The sequence below is a fragment of the Amblyomma americanum genome, chromosome 1, assembly GCF_052857255.1.
Source record: "Amblyomma americanum isolate KBUSLIRL-KWMA chromosome 1, ASM5285725v1, whole genome shotgun sequence".
NCBI classification, from domain to species: Eukaryota; Metazoa; Arthropoda; class Arachnida; order Ixodida; family Ixodidae; genus Amblyomma; species Amblyomma americanum.
The window spans coordinates 426,674,694-426,695,363 of record NC_135497.1 but is presented as its reverse complement, the minus strand read 5'-3'; the positions used below and the strand labels follow the sequence as shown (position 1 = coordinate 426,695,363).

Here is a 20,670-nt window from a genome sequence, read left to right as displayed (position 1 = left end):
TGTGTGCATGTGTGTAAAAGCACATGCTCATTAGCAGCAAATTCTATCAGGCAGTAAATTGCAATGTAGGTGTTGTGGTGGATGTGAAGGACGTGGCGGGGGGGGGGGGGGGGCGGAGGAGGAGGTGTTGGTGTTGGTGCTCATGGTGGCGGTGCGTGGTCGTGTTAATAGTGTCTGTATAGAAGTAGAATTTGTAAGAGAGTGCAAATAGCACTTTTTTCATTTAGAATATGAATAGTGTTACACGTCGTCAATGTGTGCACTTTTTGGGAGATTCATTGCAGAAAAATACAGTGGAGTTTAATCAAGCGTTGTGTCAATTTTTCGAAAAGTATCTGAAAATCTGAGAGCAAATTCGATTTGTTTAAAATAATTTTGAACATGTACTGTTTGATTCATTCGACTAATTCAACAGGAATTTATTCAATCTGCAGTCCAAAAACTTCGAACATTCACACACCCCTAAGAATGGGCCTCATTTTGTGTGAGAGGGTTGGGAATGGTATGCATTGATGTCTGAACTTCATGTACTGAAAAAGGAGTCCTGGTTTGGTGTCGTCTTCCGTTAGTGTCAATCTCTGGTCGTTTTGACGTGTTATGCAATGCTGCAGTGGCAATGTTGAGGTAGCCAGTACTGTATGTTTTGTCCTTAATTTTTGGGGGTGTGAATGATTTCAAGCTGGCTCTTCCTCGGTCCTGTGTGAATTTGTTTGTTTAGAGTCATGTCTTTGTTAGTATATGCCCCAGGAATTTGATTTTGTAGACTGAAAATGCACCGCTTTTTGAACCATGTCAAGACATTGGTCAGGTTCTCGTTGTATGAAATAATGTTGTTCGATGGCCTGCAGATTTGTTTTTCAATTTTGGAGCACTTGACTGATTGTGTGTTAGTGTACCTCAACTGCACGTGTCCTTTAATTTGTATGCTCTGTGATCCATGCCACTGGCTGTTACCAGAATAAACCATTTCTCGCAAACACTGCGGGGTCAACATTCTTTATTGTCCTGTCTCATTTATTGTTTGCTCTTTCGAAATATTTCTTCATAGCGTTGTACAACTTTTATTGCATTCTTACTTGGCACTCCCACAACTCGGAACTGTTTTTGCCTGGCTGCATGAAAATCCTGCGTGAGCAGCTTCTGCTCTTCTAGGAGAGCAGAGAAATCGAGACAAGCTGACTTGCCTCTGTATTGCCTTCATATACATTTGTGCACGACAACAAAACTCTAACTCTTGAGGCAGTACTATTTTCTGTCACTGTGTGAATCAAGACTATGTTCTCAATTTAACACTTAACACGGGAAAACAGGCAATATTGGTGTGGTGTGTGTCTAAATAATTTGACCCATCAGCATAAATATACTGCTCTTCTGCCGCATATTATAGCCCAGTTATAGAGCTCTCTTTTCAATGAAAAAAGAAAACGCGCTTTGCTTAAGAACGAAAAATATCTTAACAAAACCAAAAGAATTGCAGATATGCACAAGAATGTTGCATATATACAGTAAAAAAATAGGCGATAAAGAAGTATAGAACATGTTTTCTGCGCTCATGTATGATAAACCAGCTTTCTAAGTTAATACACATCTTCCTTTTGAACTTTACGATCAGTAAAAAATAATTGCTCTCGCCAAGTCCTTTGGGCTACTGTGCAGCACAGTGCCAAAGTCGGTCCCATACTCTTTTGGCGAAGACTGGATCCGCCACTAACCGGTTGCACGGAACAATTCATAGCATGCCAGTCACCTTAAGAGAGTCCCACAAAGGAGTGGGTTCCTCGGCAACGGCAAAATCGAAATGCAGACGGCCACTTGTTAATCGGGGCACGGCGGAGCACTCACCACTGTGTTAATTAATTAAAAACGACGAATGAACGTCATCTCTGCAGACAAATCTCTCGCTTGCATCTAAGTCACAATGCTGCAGAGTCGGGAAGAAAACCGCCACTACTGACCAAAAGCGGGGCGAGCTCACTGACAACAGATTTCGGACAGCTCACATTAACGCGCTATGGATCAAATGAACAGATGCATGCAGTTCGTTTCAGAACGCGGCATAATATTCAAGCGATTCTGAACAAAACGAGATTTCTCATTCAAGTCACGCGAAATGCAACTTTTGATGAAAAAAAGTGCGAAAAAAAATTTCACCATGCGGCATTTGAACCCACGCAGTCCCAGTTGCATGTCGATTCTCCGGAGAGACTCGTTAGAGCACACGGCCACAGAACAGCGCGGAGTGATACACCTCTCTTTATTATTTTTTCCGGGCTAGTTCCGTAGCCTTCACAGCGTTGCACTTGATGTTTGAAACGGGATATAGTGCTCGGGGGTCATCTCCATCGGCCACTGCCGGCACGTCCTGTGTATACCTGGCCGTGGTCCCACCATCGCGAGTGACAGGGTCACACGTGTTGCGCGGGCGGAGAGCCACCGTGAGTCTGCCAGAAGGGTGCGAACAGCTGGCGTGTGGTGAGAGGGTGCTTGGAAGAAAGGATGGGGGGAGGGGAGAAAGTGGACCTAGTTGGAAGCTGCCTCTATATTTAGACACACGCAATGCTGCCGGTCGCCCTCCCCTCCTCGCACATCCTAATACGCCCCCTCTCCGCTCCCCTCTTCCTTCGGTTAGCTCCCTCCTGGGAGAAGCCAGATATGGGGTTGCTTCGGGATCTGCACCGTGAAGCTGACGAAAGCGCGGATGCAGGGACGGAGATATTTTATCACGACCGAGCGGGCACCCTGGCACTGTTGTCACGGGCAGCGCAGTAGCAGTTGGGTCCTTAGGCACGTGTGCTGGCCTTCGGTGAAGGTCAAGAGAGAGAAGTTATCAATGATGAGAGAGGGAGGGAGGAAAAGAGAGAATAAATAAAAGTCACTGGCTTGTTCGAGGAAAGATCGAGCGATTGACAATTCCATGCGGACTCATTGGAAAATCTTCCCAGTACGCCTCCAATTTGGTAAATTCGCCCGTGAGTCCTCAAGTAGGTGCACAGTCCGCGCTTTGAAAGACAATACATGCAGGAGACAGACTGGCAACAGCGTTTGAGCGGCTCAGTCTTGCCCTTGTCCTTTACGCCCTTTTCAAATCGTGATAGAACAAGCCGTAGTTCAGTGACTGCCATGTACTCGCAGATGTCTGTCACTGAACGCACACATTGTCTACTCGTACGTCTTTCCTTCATCCCCCTCCACCTGAAAACGTTTTTAGCCTAAACCTCCACACTCCACGGCCCCGATAATGCTGCAGATATGGAATTTTAGTGGTGCCCCCGTTAAAAGCTACAAAGGGTATAATAATACCCAACAGAAACCTGAAAAAAACAACTGTTCGCTATTAGGAATTGTACCCTTCAGTCATATTTTTGGCCTTGCGGTTAAATAATCAACTGCTTTTAAGAAACACCACAATAGGGTCTTTTTTTTAAGAGGGACCTAGTCAGACTATTTATTATTGCATCCCGTCGCCATCATCTTCTTCTTCTTGTAAGCCATAAAATAAATACCGTGCGTAGTTCAACGACGGCACCGGGCATCGCGTCCGCGTGAAGTGACCTCAGCGCTCTCAAGCGGACATCGAAATATCATATAGTTGGCGTTGTTCCTGGCGCGGTGCCTTTGCTTTCCGCTTGTGTTGGCTTGATTGGCTGTTTTAGTTGCCATTGTTCACTAAAAAGAGCAAGAAATGGCGATGAATAAATAAATGTTGAGCGAGTTAGTTTGCTATACTTTATTTGGCGCAATAAAGAAGTATTTGTATCTTGGTGGCGGCATTGCTAACTACACAGTTGGTTTGTTCGAATAAATTTCGCGTAATAATTGTTCAACAATCTGCATCGTAAAAACGAAAGATAAACGCAAGGTAGCCCTAAAAACAAGGCGGACAAAAAAGAAAAGAAAAAGAGCATGCTGAGTGGTGACTGAAAAATTTGTTGTCCGATTCGCGTCCGCTATGCTACAGCTGAATCAGTAGGCTGGAATTTTTTTTAATATCACGTTCTCAGTTTCACGGTGTGATTCAGCCTTTTCTATGTTTGCAGGTATATTTTGATAGGAATAGTCATCACCATTGGGTTTTTTTTTTAAATTACCCATCGTACAGGGGAAATTATAGACGAATTCGTAGATAACGCACCTAATGCACGAAGCTAAAGTCCATGAAAAAAAACTAAGTACCACCAACATTTTTAGCCGAAAACTCTGCCCTTTGCCTTTCCGCTTCTACGCGCGCCAACACCAGCTTTTTTTACAGCGATAACGTTTAGGGCTCATTCACACTTGAGAGTCGCAGAGGTCGCGCGACCAGCAGTCGCCTGCGACTACACCGCAGTTCAACACCGATGTTCACACTTGCAAAGGCGACCAGCGGGTCGTCTTCTCGTTCGATTCTCGTTTGAAATGAGAGCTATCGGGAATGACGCCGTTCGCGCGCTTTCGAGAGTGTCGTCTGCATTGGCCGCGTCCCCTGCGCTCGCGCTTGGCCCTCGAAAGTGCTCTAGTCTCTCGATATTAGCAGTGTACTGCGACGACCTGAGCGAAGAGGAAGATATAGCGGCAATGTGCACCGCGGACGTACGAGCGGCCTGCCAGCCAGGCTGGATGACGGCCGCTAGCGTCAGAAAAATGCGCTAGTATGTTGTTTGTTCGCGCTCATACCATGCTCTGGGAAGTCGAAATAAAAAAAATGAATCAGTTTTGAGGGTCGTTGGCCAATACCGAGGTGCTGAATACAAGCAAATTTCTTCTCATAGCCGCTTTGCTGCTGTTGCCCAATGCGGATAGATCGCCTGGCATCTGCTTTCTCCGCTGCTGAAGGCGTCGCGGAAATCGAGCATATTTTTTTGTATTATCATGAGACGGGGTTCACAATAAAGCCGTAACGAAAGTAGCATCTTGGTTACAGCGCTGGTCAGTTCCCAAACGCCCTCAGCTGCGGCATCGATGTGAAACCGACTAGGCTTAGCGACGACTACAGCAGCCAAGGAGCAGATAGCGCAGTTCGTCGCTCGACGCACCTGCAGGCGGCGTCGTTGACGAAAGCTCGGCTCGCTCGCTGATTGGTTCAGCGGTTTGCGACTCGCAGTCGCGAGGCTGCAAAATCGAGCAGGGAGCAACTGGCCCGCGACTGTCGCTTTTCGACCAAAGCATTCGCGCAACCTCTGCGACTCTCAAGTGCGAATGAGTCCTTAGGCGCCCGCCCCTGGCTTTCTTGTCGCCGTCTCCGTCGGTTAACCTCCGTTGGTTAACCTGGGTCGCATAAGCCTACGGGTGGCTCTGTTTGGAAGAACAGCCTCCTGCCAGTGAACGGGGCGCATCACTTGACTACTGCACCAGTGCGCCAGGTATATAACCCCAAAGCTAAACGCCTAAATAGCTATCGTTGAACATCGCGTTACACAGCTGTAACCATCCAGTGAGTTTTTTTTCATCTGCCGACGCCTGTTCCCGTTAGTAGAAATGGAGCACGCAACGTGCCTTCAACATCTCCGGCTGAAATCACAAACAAAAGAGAAGCCTCCGCTAGTTGCACAGCGGAAGTGTATGTTCTCCTCGTGCCTTTCTGTTACTTCCGATGTGGCGTGCTAGGGACTGTAGAGCATGTTTTAGTGGCGTGTCCAGTATATGCACGAGAAAGACTCATGCTAGCATCTGCTTTCAAGTCTCTTGACACCAGGCCCCTCTCGGATGATTTGCCCCTCGGCGCTTGGCCAGATAGTCCGAAAACTCTACAGGCGACGCGAGCGCTCTCACACTTTTTAAGCGACACGGACCTTGCCTCACGTTTGTGATGTTAGAAAGTGTGCACTTTTTAGGTATTTTTTCATCTTCCTCCTCCCATCATCATCACCCCCCATCGTGACCCTCTTTTTTCTCCTCTTCCCGTTCCTCAGTGGAGAGTAGCAGGCTAGACATTCATTTTTACGGCCAACCTCTGCCTTTCCCGTCAATAAACCCTCTTTCTCTTTTATCGCCGGCAACTATGCCGCATCACTTCGTAGTGTAATTAGTGACTTAGAATTTGCGTCACTAGGTGCTAATAAGTTAGAACTCTGCGGAAGCACCAGTTCCTTTCGTCTGGGTGCGTTCTTACCATTGCTTGCGACAGCTGAAAGTGCAGATGCTTGTTGAATATCCTCTGTTCGAAAGCCGCGCACAAGAAACTACGAGGATAAGCTTTTAAACGCATTCTGCATTGAAAATCTTTATAGTGCGTACACAGAACTCGGTGCCACATGAAGTTCGTACAGAACGAGTGGAAAGTCGATTATATTTTCTAATCGTATGCAGGAAGAGTGCATTCTTTAACAGGTAAGTCGGAGAAGGCATTTTTTTATTCGCACCCGCCGCGGTGCTTTAGTTGCTATGACGTTCAGCTGCTCAGTCCCAGGACTCGGCATCAGATCCCAGCAGAGGCGCGGCTTCATTTTGATGTTTTAATGCAGGCGAAATGGAAAAGAATGTTGAGTGCTGTACGATGTCAGTGCATGTTAAAGTAACCGGTAGAAATTAATTAATGTGGAGTCCTCTAAAACTCCGTCTCTTGTAGAAGGTGTGCAGTTTTGATACGTTAAACCTCGCTTACTGTACCATTTTTCTTTATCCTCATTGGGCGTCAACATTACGCAGTACAACCTATGTCGATAGTGCGTTAAAATTATTCTTCTTGTGGACCGCATTACTTGTTAAATGTTAGTGCTGCTAAAGGCAGAAGTGGAAAAAATCCGAATTATTAGAAAAACAGAGCTTTAGGATATTATGGGCCACAGGCTGCGGAGATATCTGCACTGGTTAGTGACAAATCCAGTACGCACCCAAAGAGAGCGCGGAAAGTAACATGTTGAAAGTGCTTAGAGGAACTCAAAGTGTAAAAATACGCGGGGGCATCTTTCATAAAGTTTGAACAGAAAAGTTTCGCGTAAATTGTAGAGAAAGAAAAATAATGATGGCGTCCAAGAGACACGAACCTTTGATTTCACAATATTGATAATGGAGGGTTTTTTCCTGCTCAACGCAGATAATACGAATACAAATTATTGAAGTGCTTCGCTTTTGCGAACATCTGGAATTCCCTCAAATATTTCAAACGCGCCGGCACCGAGAAGAAAGGCAAGTTTATGATCGCTGACGACGCATTAGCAGATTCAGTAAAACTAGCTTTTTCGCAAGTTGGGCTGATACTTTAGAAGTCGCAGCGCAAGAACCGCGTTCACAGTAGGAAGACGCATGTATGCACATACGGACACATACACGTATAGCGTTCGTCCGTGAGTGTGCTTTTCCTAATGAGAACGTGGTTCTCGCGCTGAAGTTATGTCTGAGTTAGGACATTCATTATTCTTGAAAAAAGCATGTGTTAAAGCATAATGATTTACCATTGTGACACGCAATGGGAAAAGCGCTTTTACAGAGAAAACGATGGGAGCAATTTTTTTAAAATAGTCACGATCATATGATAACTGCCTATTGCAAAACGTGTCGCAAGCTAGAGAAATTCTCACATTGTTTACTGCAGGCACAGTCGCGGACAGAATAATATTGACCATGCTTCGCCGTTCCAACTCTTAGTTCCCTGGCGTTGTATAACAGAAATAGACAGGTTTGCTCTCTTTCGGCACAAACGCACCAGCGATATTTACTAACAGAAATATCAAACCCCCCTGAATTTTCGCTAGGTAACGCGTCAGAGCAGTGTGACGGGCAAAGCGCGGTCCGCATTAGTCTGTCAGTAGCTGCACATATGAAACTAGCGGATAACTACAGTTATGACAGTTTTGAAAAACGCACAAGTTCTCAAACTAGCGCTTCTATTCCCTGAGGTCAAGCTTTCCCATGAACAACGAAGTTTAGCAGTTTCACGAGGCTATAGATCTGCGAAGGGCTCTAAAACAAGCTGCGCTGCACCATTAAAAGGCAGTTTTCGCTGCAAAACACCTGTCACGAGTGCATCAGTGTATCGTGCCTAGGTAACGAGGCTCTGGATTCCATCTTTATCACTCACGAGAAACACTTCGAAGACTGCAGGGCGAAGGTTGAAGGATGTCATTCCAAACGAACTATTCCTAAACGTGCGGCATAGACAAGGATAAATTAAATGTACCGTCTTTGCCAAAACTAATCAAGCAACCGGTTTTGTTTTTTTAGCCGCGTACAGGAGCACTTGTGGCACTCCTTGAGCTCTAACTTCATGCAAGGTAAAGGAGAATCCTCGTCCTCCGTTATCGAGGCAATTTGGTCTTGAGGGGTGCCTTTTTTTAAGCGAAATTTATTGCCCCAGGGCATCAATGATGAGTGAAGGCGTGATGAAAGATGTAGTAGCGATTAAATGAATGGAAAAAGGCTAGCTGATTTGATGAAGTCCAGTAGAGAACGATGGTACGGTCCCTGCGTCCAGGCAGTGTGTGAAGCAGGGTTGCTTGGTGAAAGTCCTGCTACCTTCAGGTGCCGGATCCTTGTAGGCTTGAGAGCTGGGCAGTTCCACAGTAAGTGATGAATGTCGGTTTCAACGTCCTCGTGTTTACATATCGGACGCCTGGCTGAAGAAACAATTCTTGGTACTGAGGCCACTTCCGAGTGACGGGAGGTGTGAGGGCAACCCCGACCCGGATCCTCCTAAGCACAACCTCCTCTGCACGGGCAAGACCGCGGGGGAGGGTTACCGCACACGGAGGGATGAGAGCACGTGTGCGGTGCCGGAGGAGCTCCTTTCTTAATGAAAGAAGGGCAAAGTTGTCCAAATGAAGGAGCCGAGGCACTGATGAGTCTGGACTCGCAAGGCGGGTCGCTAAATCTGCCTGGATTTGAGAGGTCAGCAGATCCCGTGGGACCCACTGACCTCTCAAAGACAGGCAAGTTTAGAAGGGCTCCGCTGTACGGCTGAGAAGCAAGCCACGTTGCGTGGTTACTTCTGGCAAAGATGATACGTATAGCACGAAATTGCTTTTAGCTCTCTCACTCTCGCAATCTCAGCCGAATGTATTTCAGAGATGGCGGAGAAACTGACGCCCAAAACCAACAAAAATTTTCGCCCGAAAGGTGGCCATACGGAACAAGATGCCGCACCGTCTGGAGGACGTTGAAGTAACGAGCGTTAGCTGTTTGGTTTACTAGAATTGATATGAATGAGATTAAAGTGAGGTACACCAATGGAAATACGAATCTGACATCTTGGATTTATAAGTGACGTCTTCAATCAATCACCAATTGCATATATCAGTGACATCACCAATAAATCACCAATTCGATATACTTAAGACGTCACCAATCAATCACCATTTGAGTTGCTATATCGATTTACTATGGGGGCCGCCATCTTGAATTCCTCGGACTTGGATAATTTCACGCAGAAAGGAGGTGGTAGCAGACCCCAAGAAATTGAGAAACGTCCCAAGAAATCGAGAAACGTGATGAGTAAGAGCTAACGCTCTTAAAAAGAATTCCAAAGCGCCCTGAGCTGGATTCAAACCCATGGCGGTGCAAACCTGGCAACGATTTCTGTTGGCGGCTCGGACCACTTGGGCATCGTGGCAAGAACGAAACCAGTATATATGACCGCTATTTTCATACACGAACCACAGTCGCTGGAGATTGCGTAGCCAGAATGAATGCAGCCACTCAGAAACGTCGTCGCATTAATAAGTGGCGTCCTTCAAGGGCGCCTAGCGGAAGTGACGCGATGGAGGCGCAAGTGGAGAAGTATACCAGACTGACGCAAAAAGAAAGGGGCATGAATTATTATCACCGTTATCGTTCGCCTATCAAGCCTGGTAGGGTCGTTCTGCGCTACTCCATGTACGAAACCGTAGTGCTGAATGGGGTGCTATACAGTTAGGCGTCATAATTATCGAGATGCCCACCGTAAGCAATATCCATATCAGTGTTTAGAATTTCGAAAACGCAGTTACACTCGGGGCGGTGTTCCAACAAATTTTGGCTATTGCGATGAGTTCCGTGCACAGGAGAGGTTGCTTTACTTGCAAGCTTCTCGAAAGAGCATTAATTTGGCGCGATGTAGCCGATATTTGTTGGGCAACAACGCCGAGGGTAACCGCGTTTTCGAAATTATATAAACAAATAGGATATCAATTACGATGGGCTACACTCCTCTCAATAATTAATGAGCCTATCAGTAATAGTTAAAACGTTAACTATTCACTATTAGTTAACCAACCTGCTAGTTAACACGTCTAAGCTATATTTTGATGCACTTCACTACTGAAAATGTAATGCCCGAAAAAATCGTTCTTCTAACTCAGAAAGCCTATTTAAAAAAATTGTGTAAAGTCCCGGCCTGTATATAGAGCGTGATGTTTCGAAAGCTATAATGCGTCTCCAGAACTTGGAACGCAACGCGTGTTTTGCGGAGCACAGAAGAAGATGAGCAACTGTTGCTTCATGCGACCGTACGCGAAAGCAAGAAGGTAGCCGAACACGACGACAGCGGTAATGACTATACGCAGACGAACACTGCACACATACAAGCTGCCCGAGACGAATTCAGTGGTTGTGGGCAGCAGCATATATGACCCATCCTAGAAGTTGCTACTGTGTTCCTGCAAAGCATTTCATGCTGTCACCAACTTTCGGCGAAGAGAAAGACCGCAACTGTTTTTGATTTATCTTTGGCTGCTTTATTAAACTGGAACTGTCTCATCCTGCCTTTAACTTTCGCTTCCGTCGAGGCTGCGGCTGGCGCTGATGCCCGTAGTGACCAGGCCCCCAGCACCACCTTCAGCACTGGCTCCGCACCAAAGTGGCTCCGCTTGGTGCGGACCCTGAGCCCCCTCCCTCAAAGTCTGCTGCAGTATTACGTCATATATTGGGAGTAACGCAGGAAAGGAGGCGCTCCCTCTGCGGTGGGCTGTGCTGTGCTTTTCGGCGTCTAACATGGCTGAGATTTTCGCAATGACGCTGTGTACCCGCCGAGTGTGATGACGCAGCGAGCTAGAAGAAGGATCAGGGCTCATTTAGAGCTCCCAGTCAAATAGCCGTAATCTCACTCTGAATAGGCATGGCGCCCTTGTTTTAATATTGCTTAAATATTATTCCTAATATCTCAAAACTACCTCAAACTACAAAGAATTAGACACCAGCTTCTTTACGGGCGATTAACAAAAACAATGGGTGCAAACAAGCTAGAACGCAGAGGAATGTGATCAGGCAGAATTTTATCCTTTTAAGTGGCGTTGAGCCTACCGGAGGGAAACATAGAAAAAATAAATTTTTGATATTATTGATATCTTATACCACGCAACATGGAATAATGACACTAATAGTTCCAGACCAAAAAAGCCGCACATCTACCTGCCAATGCCGCGTATCTCAAAATGTCGGCGTAACCATTTAATTTTGTCGCGAATACGAAGTAATGTTCGAAAGTTTCGACCCTCTGAAATAAGCAGACTGGTATGCATTCATAAAGTTTATTTAGGAGAGCTTTGTTCAAGAAGTTCGTAACTTTGAGTTCCCGCCCCTCCTCTCTGGGAGGCCATGCATGGATGGGAACTTATAATGCGGAGGCATTATTTGGCCCATCGGCAAAGAAATCCATCGTTGGTGTCCTGTCGAAATGGTTCGCAAACTGCAATGGCATCTCCATGGTCCCAGACTGGTGGCTTAAAAGTTCAGTCAAAAGAGGACCCAATTTATACACATACACCGAATGACTTTCAAGTCAAAATCTTTCAGGGTGAAGGACTTTGAGACATTAGAACTAGTAACGCAGTAGTAGTAACCAGAACACAAACATAGTTAACTAATAGCCCATGATGATACAAATGCCACAGAATTCACAGCACGTAGGCAGCCTTAAGTGCCCTCCGTAATGTTTTCGTAAAAAGGCCCGCTACAGACTGCCATTATGTAATGCTTGTCATAGTAAACCTCATCTTTCTTTTTTACAATGAGAGCCGTTACTGGGACCCCACACCGAGAAGAAGAGAAGGGAGAAGGAGATGAAGGAAGGAGAAAGGAGAAGTAAGAAGAAGAAGCAAAGAAGACAGAAACCAAGTCAAGATAGAGAAGAAAAGTAAGAAGTGAAGAAGCGGAGAAGATAGAAAGAAGACAGAAAGAAGAGAAGAAGAAGGGAGAGTAGCTCCAATGACTTGCATTCGGCGGGGCAGCACACAGTAGTAACCGATCAAAGGGAGAGACAGTCATTGTTTCACGAGGAACAAGTGGAGGGTAGGTACCCGATATTGGAGGCACCGGTTCCAATAATCGAAATGCCTATCGTGCTGGAAACGTCCATGTGGAGCCCTTTTCGAGCACTCCTGCGTGGTGTCGCGTAGCACTTCGCTATACTGCCATTTCTTAAGGACGCTGCAATTAATGCGATGATTTATATTGCGCTTACACCGATGAGACTGTGCCTTTCCCAAAAGCGCGTTGTGTTTCAACATCGCCACAATTAACCGAACCTCGTGCATTGCTTGCCAAAGAGCTCTCCTTAGTGACCTACATTCAGCCCTCTGTCAAGCCAGCCGCGGCCAGCATGCCTCTTCCTTAATTTGCTCCACCACCTCATTTTCTGTCGCCCTCGAGTACGCTTCTCGTACCTTAAAATTTGCTTGGTTGCCCTTAGGAGTATCGGTTACCTGCTCTTAGTATTACGTGGTTCGTCTTCTTCATTTATTCCTCTGCTGTTCAGCCAGTGTGCCGTTAACCAAAGTTCGTTTCCTGATCCACGCCTGTTCCTTTTTCTTCCTTATTATTACACCTGCCATTTCCTTTGCATAGCCACCTGCGCTGTCCTCCTTTAAAGCTCCAGCCTTCTTGTTAGCCTTCAAGTTACAGCACCAGAGGTGAGCAGTGGCAAGGTACAGCTATTTTATATTTTCCTCTTGAGGGCTGTTAGTAAGGTGCTATTCATGACCTGGCAGTGACTGTGAAATGCCGTCCAATTCATTTTCGTTACCTTGCTTACATCTTTCTCGTGGTTCAGGTCCGCGGTTACTGCATGGTTTTATTAGATGTAGTCCCTTGCTAGCTCTAATACCACACTTGTTATCAAAAAATGCTGGCCTCTTAATTTCCAAACTGTTGAACAATAATTTAGTTTTCTCAATATCAATTTCGAGTCCCACCATTCAGCTTGTAGTCTTCAATCCTGCGCTGCAATTCTTTTCACGAGTTACATGGCGGAGGTACATACCTCACCAGTAAATTAGATGTTGCTAAAGCGTCTCCTATTAATTGCGATGCTTCCCCTGTCGCGCTCTCTCCAATCCACTCCTCTGAATATGTCTTAGAATGAAGAACAGCGAGAGATTAAGTCGCCTTGCCCGTTCTGACTGAAATCCCATCACTCTGCTACTAGTATCGTGTCTCAAACCAACTCACCCATACATTCAAAAGTGCGCTGCTGCGCAACATGACTTTCTCTGCCCTCAAGTAAGGGTATAAATCTAGAGATTCAATAAACACATCGCCCTACCTCTTTTTGAAACTCACCGAAAACGATTGCTGTTCGGAAGCATCCCGAGCACCGAATGCCCCAGCTCTTTACACGACGTCCTTCGGGCTTACAGACTGCCACGAATTATCAGCATTACCGCATGTAAAGTCCCACACGGAGGAAAATTGTCGTCCCGTAGCGTCCTTGCATTAATGCGACCTTCCGTAGAATTCTCTCGCAATTTAGTTGGGAAACAAGCGATCGAGTAGTGCGCGATAATTATTACCATAGAAATATCGCTCTCACCTCAGTGTTTTGCGTCTTTTTTCGATTTGGTTATCCCATAACGGCAGTAAGCCAAAGGAGAACGAGTCAGGGGGTTAAGCCTACGGATGGAGGCTGGGTGAGGCCAACGTGCTACGCGAGTTAACGAAAACACGTTCTTAAGTTGCAGCCATGACAGTCGGACCAAGTTCAGCGAGAGGCATCAAGATCCAGGGCTGAGAGCAGCGCTTATGAAAGCGGCATCCGCACGGCGTCCCTTCGCACCCTCCGACCGAGAAAAGTAGGAGTGAACGAGAACGGTAGCAGCACGGTGCTAGTAACCTGCACATGCCTGCGAGCACACGCATCCGAGCACCTAGCAAATCCGCGTATTTAGCTGTTTGTTTGCTTGCGTACCTAAATCCCCACTGATTGAAAAAAAAGACCGCAGCTGAGTGTGGCTTCTGCAGGTCCTCACAGTTCTCGCAAGAGCCACGGCCAAGCGCCGTCGGTCACGAGCCTGAAAAAAAAAGTGCCGTGAATATAACTCGTTAGAGCTGTGAGTCAAACCGCCGTCCTCTCGATCCCAATACCAGTTCGACCAACGTTATTAGTACCGGCTGGTTTTAGTAACGTTGCGTCCGAAAGTGAGTAGGGGTGGAGCAATAAGTGCCAACTGAGATTTGGAATGGATAAATCTCATAGCGAGGTAGCGGCGGGGCATTTAGGTTGTGACAAACACGTGTTGGAGCTTGAAGCTTGTTAAAGTGCTTCTAACTCTTTCGTGGTACATTTTAGAGGCGGCGTAGTACGCAGTTTTAATCCTGTCATTTCTGCGATAAGGCACCACTCAAAATAAAAATGCTGTACTTCACAACCGGTTTATGCTGGTGAGAAAGGCTCTCGAGGAAGGACGGCAGTGAACGACACCAGGGTTCGGTACGAGCGATTCTGTATTGGATGACTCAATGCAGTGTCTCGGTGGCTACTCCATCCTATTTATGAGCACGAGATGCAAGCGCTGTATTCGGCTGCGGCTGCCGCATTTCTATGAATGCGAAACTTAGGACCGTGGACAGAGGTGTAGGAAAACGTTGAAGAGACTCGGGATGTAGAAATTAATCTTGAGCTCTCCACTACTTCGTGCTTCGTAAACTCACAGCGCGAGATATAAGCTGGGACACTGCTTCACATTTGACCTAATTGCCTCAGGGTGCACTAATTCGCATGTCTTGGGTGAGTACCTTTTTGATTTGTGGTTTTCTCGCGAGCTTCCGACAACAGGCAGTTGCGCCACTTTGTCTTGTCTCGAAAAAATATATAGAAACTCATTGCCCTGGGCAACTTTTGCGTTTATCTTTCCAAGTAGTGAGTACCAAAAGGTGTTGGAAGACAAGATAGATGACACTGCGTCAAAATGATGCTATCTTGGACTATGGCTGGCGCGTTTCGAAATCTCAGAACCGGGAAAGAGTGCTCAATAACGACCGCAGGAAGCAAGCAGGCGCTGAACTTTAACGACTTTTATTGAAACATGTGTGAAAAAATATATATACCCTTGTACGAGTCAAAGGGTACTTAAAATTTCCCTTTAGACGGGTAAGCGAGTCCTCTTAAAGTTATAGCTATCTGACCGACTACAAGAATGGGCGAACCGTGCCCTGAGGATCTCTTCCTAGAATGGTGCAACTAAGTTCCTTGTCTGTCTTCTTCTGTCATCCTGTCAGAACACTGCTTCCTTGTTTTAACACTGACAATGCGTGTTTCTCCAGAAAATAGGGTGACGACTGTTGACAGCAACGATGACGACCCAGACTGCAAGCGCGCTGTTAAGGAAAGGTTCTGCCATTGAATATGGGCACTTGCAACAGCTGTGACGGCGGAGAGCACCGTGACGGAAGCAGATGGCAGCCCGAGTTTTTTCTTTGTAATGCTGAAAGAAAAAAAAACGCTAGAGTTGAAGGAGAACAGACTAGTCCGGGATGGCCACATTCCAAATGCGACGAGGCGCAAGCGCTTGTTCGGAAGTGTCCAAATAGGTTTCCCTTGCGGGAAATGCAATATCCAGCTTTGTCAAAACAACAACCACTTGTGCGAACTTTATCAAGGAGGTCGCCCTACAAGAAGCCTTTCTTTGCAATCCGTGCTAGTTGCCAAAAATAGACAAGTGCCTAGCGACGCACACCTATTTCGCTAATTAAAATGTCGCTGACAGATTTATTTTTTGTATGCAGAAAGTCATCACTTTTGCTTAAAACATTGACCTACATCAGAGGCCAGTTAGTCAGGATTATCCTGTACTGCAGTAAGTCGCACGGCTGGGCAAAAATATTCCCAGTTTTCTGCCATGCCCCCCCCCCCCCCCCACCCGCGTGATCTTCAATATACAAATGAGATAGGAGGCCTTAGCTTGTAAGCCCTGGTTACGTCGATTCGTATAAACGCTGAAAACGAATAAAACATGAGTTTTACCTACTCGTCGTTAAACTGTTCCTCGCACATTTGTGTTTAGCTCTAAGAAAAACCTAAGGCTGATATGTAGTAATAATTCTTATATTTTGATTCCGTTGTCCTGTACTACCTTGACGATGGCAGGGTCGCACACGAACTACTCAAGAGGGGTTTAACAGTTTGGAGGGAAAAGAACTCAAAGTACAATAATCCCATTTTTTCAGGGGAGCGCTAGTGATGATTCTGTAAGTGCTCCGGAAACGTTTTTGAACACGAGAGGTGGAGATGGTACGAACTGCATTCGGCGTTGAATGAACAATTATTTGCTGTTTATAACGGAAAGACGCAGCTTAGAAAACAAGTACTAGTGGTCTAGAACGGCCTGGACAGGAAGATTCGGCTTCAAACGCTGGCCTACTTTGCCACCTTTTACCGTTTTCCTTTGTGGATATGTGCATTGGCAAACAAACCATTCTTCAGAAGACCGATAAAAAAAAAACACCGAAATAATATGAGGAAGGGGACGGATTGTCTTCCGACTGCACTGAGCGCGCGTGCATTGCAGAATATGACAGGGGCTCAGTTCTTGGTCGCAGCCAATACAAACTGGAAAGATCAATTACGGAAGCGAAAAATACAAGCGAAGCAGTGCGCACGTGAGCAAGCATCGCTTTTAGAAAAAAAAGGAAAATAGTTGTACAGCATACTCTTGTGCATATTTGCTAATCAGAGATCGGAGGACAAGACAAGTGCTTCTTGCTTTGTTGCCCTGTCCCTGTATCTTGTCTACCCTGTCACGCGCTATATGCATTGGTAAAGAGCAAATGGTTTATGGTTTATGGGGATTTAGCGTCCCAAAGCGACTCAGGCTTTGAGGGACGCCGTAGTGAAGGGCTCCGGAAATTTCGATCACCTGGGGTTGTTCAACGTGCACTGACATCGCACAGTACACGGGCCTCTGGAATTTCGCCTCCAACGAAATTCGGCCGCCGCGGCCGGGATCGAACCTGTGTCTTTGGGGTTCGGGTCAGCAGCCGAGCACCATAACCACTGAGCCACCGCGGTAGCTCAGTGGTTATGGCGGAACTAGCCCAATAGAAGACTTTCTTAGGCATACTTGTTTACTGTATATTTCCTGTGTCTCGATTGACCGCCCGTATTTCTGATAAATCAATGGGAATTAAGCATTGTATTAGTGTGTTACTGCATGCACGTATTATTGATCTGAGGTGGGCGTTCAGTTAGTTATTAGATGCACAAATACAATTGGACCTGTTCTGAGATGATTTCAAGCAGGACCACAGGTGAGCGCATAAAACTCCGACACGGACGCACACGCTGGGGCAGAAGTAGTCAATGGAGCATGTGCCGTTCCTCTAATAACGTTCGCGTCATAGTTTCTAAACATTGTCTAGAGGAAAACCTGACGCCATCGTCTATGCGAGTTTCTTAAACACCACTTCATTCACCGCAGGAATGCCGGAAAGACGCGGTTTCTTACTTGGTTTGGCTAGCATTAGCAATAAAACATAAGAAGTGCAGAAATATAACTTTTCGCAAAAAAAATATTACAAGCAAACGTTGTTTTTCGATCAAAATATCCCAAAAGAAAATCTGCTCACTGTAAATTGTAATAAATGTGCAGAAAAGCAGATGGGTGTCAACGAGTACTGAATTTGCCCTCGGTGAGAGAGGGCTTTCTGTTCGTGTCGCTAAATATAGCTAACCGATGAAAGCATTTTTTTTTTGCGTTTGACAGACACGCTTTTCAAGGCAAATATTCTAAAAAAATTATTAACGCTTAAGCAAGTACACTTTAGGAGCACTTTTGGACTACACTTTGTGAAAAATAGAAAAGTTTTATTGGTTTCGTCTGCTGCTGCACGTTCACGCCCTATGTTCGTGCCATGAGAAACGCCCTCACCTTCCATGAGGAGCTTGTGTGCGCTTGCAAGTGCCGGCTCACTGCATGTTCTGGCACTGCGAGTAAGGATGTCGCGAAGAAAAACATTAATGGGAAAGCGGAAACCTGTCCGAATACAAGTAAGTGACGTCCGTGTTCATGCTGACATATGCAACATGCGGGTATTTTTGTCAATTATTTCATGAAACGCTAGTCGCTTATGCATGCCATGTGCGGCAACCACCAGACTTAGAAATCAAGTGAATGCAATCTTCGATGGGTACGGTGAACGTAAGCAGTGCTTGTCGAAGTACTTTGCGCTTTAAAAGACACGCATCTCCGAGACTCCTACGAGAAATGTGCAGGGTCATCACAGGAGCAGGCTGTGGAGGTTTAAATTCGCAAGAAACTTCCTTCATTCACCTTTCAATGCATAGGTACGACTGTAGCTTATTATGTACTTTTCGTTTGTTTCTTCATGCCCTTTCGTTGCCGTGCGTGTACCGTTTTAAGCATTTTTCAAGCAGTGTTTCGTATGCTATGCCCCTCTTACGCTATTTCCCGGAAGCAGTCAGCATGAGTATCTCATTGACCTTCAGGAAGGATGGCACACTTGTCGGCATGCATGTTGTTATATTATTTCGTTGCTTAGAGGCTATAGATTTTGACTTAATTAGCAGCAAGCCTGGTATGCGTAAATGTAGTACGGGATGCAACATGTCTCTTTAAGGGTCCCCGAACCGCCTCTAAAAAGGCACAAAAATGTTGTCTGTGCCTGTTCCACCAGCGTTGCCAGCTTGTTGCAAGCTGGAGAGATAGGCGCTCAGCCGGCAACATCGCATCAGCCATAGAGTTAATATGTGCAATAGTGTGGGCACAAGAAAATACAGGACCTTCTGTGGAACTTCTAGAAAAAGAGCGGCAGATTAAAGATCATGCCGAAAGTATCCGCGCTCTACAGTTGACACCGAAGGAGTTTGTAGGTCAGGCAGCAGTCCTTTTCTTCCCTAATCATGCGCAGTCTCCTACCCTATCGCTGACGAAGGACGATGTGGACAAGGCGGAATAACATCTCTGTTTAACGCTTATGAGATGACGGCTTCTATAGAAGAAGCAAGTGATGGAACAACGCCGGGACAGGACAACATTCAATACGTAGTCTTCAAGAAATTAGGAGAAGCTTGTGATGCCCTTTTGGGTTTGATGAATGAGAAACGGTGAAGAGGGGAAACTGCACAAGACTGAAACCCCTGTTTGCACCAAAAGCTGCAAAAACCTCTCAACAGCATACCATGATTGTGGCCAATATCATTAACGCCCCTAATTTGGAAAACTTACGAGATGGTTGCCACGCATGTATCGTGGTAGGTTGAAAATGAGAAAAAATAGCTTCCGCGACAAAGTGGGTTCAGGTAAAACCGTCGCACGCAAACAGGTTTGGCTACACTGGCTGAAGACGTGTCATGTATCCGTCAACTCATAGGCATTTTTGTGCGCACGGTGGTGGTTAGGGACGTGGCGAAAGCATATATGATAACGTGTCCCACGCGAAGATCCTCGAGAATATGGAAGATTTGGGCATTTCTTGGCAGGTTACGAAGGTTGTATGCAACCTGCTTAAGGACGAAACGTTCTCTATTCGGCTCAATGGAGAACGCATTGATTATTACACTTCAAATAGTGGAGGGCCGCAAGGCTCAGTTTTAGCCCTTTTACTATTTAGTAGAGCTTTCATCCCATTGGCTTGAAAATTTGAAGAAACGCCACATATACAGTTCATGATTTATGCAGATGGTGTCACAATAGGGTCCACTCATAAACGAATTGAGACGCAGAACCTTCATTTACAAGATGCCTTAAACACACTAGAGCAGTACGTCCGCGGGGCGCGCCTGGAACTCTCACCACAGAAGTCTAACTACATTTACGTGGTTAACAATAACGGAATAAAGAAATTCAAGACATAAGACGGTCGAGATTGGTAACCAGACATTACAACATGGAGATGAACTGAGTGTCCTTGGGCTATACCTACCCAAGTCAGCCAATGGAATACAATGGCTTCATAGTATAAAGCAGCAGCGATGCTGCACTTGATAAAGCGCGTCTTGTCTAGGGGTGCTGGGTCCGGTTCGAGTACGTTCAGCACTTCAACCCAGGCTACTATACCAGGCTCAGTTCCATCGACTGACGAGACGACAGTGGGTGGCGCTAGAAACAATAGGAACGCAATTCGCACCATCACGGCCTTGCCAAAACTTACACCCATCCGGATTCTGCAGGTATATGCACAGTTGATTCACAGTTGAGCACACTGATTGAGCGAGAGGCAACAAGGCATTTGAAGGTAAAGTACCTTACGCCTCTTGCCGGTCTATACAGTGAGGCGGCAGCACATTCACCGAAAATCATAGACCCCTTCTGTGGGCATACATGACAATAACCACAAACAAGACTACCAAGCTCCATCGTAAAGCAAAGCCCACAAACCGAATGGTGTGTATAGGTTATATGGACGGATCGGTTATAGAAAAGGGCGGGAGAACGGCCATTACAAGCCCTACATATTCTTAGTTAACCACTCATTGGGAATACGTCACGGACCCCCCCCCCCCCTCATCCGCTTGTGATGAAGCTTATACGCTATCCGTGATGCGATGGA

The 20,670-nt window shown here is 46.1% G+C and overlaps 1 protein-coding gene across 7 annotated transcripts in view; it reads right to left on the bottom strand.

The window, feature by feature from the left end:
* The window catches only part of LOC144115866 (uncharacterized), a 360,881-nt gene that overhangs the window by 329,681 nt on the left and 10,530 nt on the right, over window positions 1-20,670 (bottom strand). The window contains exon 1 of one of the 7 annotated variants that reach the window (XM_077650428.1): window positions 18,030-18,081. The exons of the other annotated variants lie outside the window; for them this stretch is intronic. The gene's annotated coding sequence lies outside the window, so the exon portion shown is untranslated. Of the gene's footprint in view, window positions 1-18,029; window positions 18,082-20,670 lie in introns of those variants that run through there. 7 annotated transcript variants of the gene reach the window in all.